Source organism: Condylostylus longicornis, unplaced genomic scaffold, assembly GCF_029603195.1.
Source record: "Condylostylus longicornis isolate FDR11 unplaced genomic scaffold, ASM2960319v2 ptg000014l, whole genome shotgun sequence".
Lineage (NCBI taxonomy): Eukaryota > Metazoa > Arthropoda > Insecta > Diptera > Dolichopodidae > Condylostylus > Condylostylus longicornis.
Genome location: NW_026577983.1, coordinates 500324 through 502011, shown reverse-complemented (window position 1 = coordinate 502011; position 1688 = coordinate 500324). Strand labels below are relative to the sequence as shown.

General features: G+C 21.8%; 1 non-coding gene across 1 annotated transcript; it reads right to left on the bottom strand.

Moving 5' to 3' along the window:
* Positions 1-498: 498 nt before the first annotated feature.
* On the bottom strand, positions 499-571 carry Trnar-acg (transfer RNA arginine (anticodon ACG)). Its single transcript has one exon. It is a non-coding gene; the product is annotated as a tRNA-Arg (tRNA).
* Between the last annotated feature and the right edge of the window lie 1117 nt (positions 572-1688).

The following is a 1688-nucleotide window of genomic DNA, read 5'->3' as shown; positions in this document are numbered from 1 at the left end:
TTTCGAATCTGTGACCATTATTACGGTCCATTAATTTGTTTTATTATTTGGCTTAATTGTTCTACTTCTGTAATTTTTTAAATTTTCATGTGCATCAATTTATTATAGAGAGTTTTTCATAAATTTCATAATGTGATTAAAATAAGCGAAAGTCGATTGAAATATTTTACCGAAATTCAAAAAGTTAAAGTTCAAATTTAATTTTGTATTTAAATTGCAATTTATTTTTAATTTCTTTAATTAATATTTTTAAAATGTTACTTATTTTTCATATAAATTTCTTATCATATAATATTTTCAAATGTTAAATTTAATTATTTTATTTTTTTTTTTTTGAATATTAATTTGAAAATAATTGCAATAAATCATTTAAATGCTTTACAAATTTATCAATCATAAGATAATTTACAAGCATTCAACCTTAAACTAATTAAAAATGTTTTCTAATTTTAATAAAAATTCAATTTATCAAAAAAAAAATAACACAATTTTTTGTGCCGATCCTGCCAGGAGTCGAACCTGGAATCTTCTGATCCGTAGTCAGACGCGTTATCCATTGCGCCACAGGACCTTCTTGTTGATCTCTCTATTTTTATCATTTTTACATGCTGTGTATTTCCAATTTGAATAAAATTAATTCTCAAAAAAGATTAATTTATTTTTTATTTAATAAATATTGTTGATAAAAAAAATTCAGAATATATACCTATAATTGTTATTATTATCCAACATGAATAGATTTGAATACATAAATATTTATAGTGACAATTTAAATTGATTTTTTAAGATTATAGAATAAATATCTATTACTGACAGAATTATGCAAATTATTCTTCGGTTTTTATTTAAAAAAATAATATATTAAATGTTCTATGCTAAGGAAGCGGCCCGGCCCACATGAGTGATGTTGTTTTGGTATATATACAAACAAAAATATAAATTTGTTATAAATAGCATTTATCTAAATGATATATCATATATATGTATGTAAATAACTAGCTACTTATATGCATATACATATGTATAGCTCTGTATATTCATTGCCAAATTTATTTATATATTAAAAATTCAGACTATATTATGTAAGTATATATGATATAATATTAAAAAACAATGGTCGATACCTATAATAAAATATACTATTTGTGGCTATTTAAAAATATATATAGGTATAATTGTATATTTTTACCGTTACGCGGTTATGTGCTTTTACTTGCATTAAAAATTCTAAAAAAATAAATAAACGATTTCGAACAGCCAAAAACTTATTACCAATTACGCATATATCTGTATAAGCTTCATGCAGAAAAATATCTGATTAATATCTGAGGACTTGATAACAAAAGTGTTCAGCCCGAGCTTTTTTCTTACAACTGGGCATATATGAATGTATTATGTATAATTATGCTGTCCCGAATCCTAATTAAGTCTATGCTAAAACAGTTTATTATAATTAAAAATCCAAAAATTTTTGATTGCACTAAAAATTTATTGAATCTCATTTTTCCAAAATAATTTTTCATTCATTTGTATTTTTATTTGATCGGTACTTTTTCCAATAACCTTAAAAATTTAAATTAATTTTAACAATAGAAAACTGTATAGAAAGTGAAGTTTCAAAATTTTTTATAAATTTCTTAATAAATTATTTATTAATTTATACCTCTACACAAAAAAAAAACATTTAT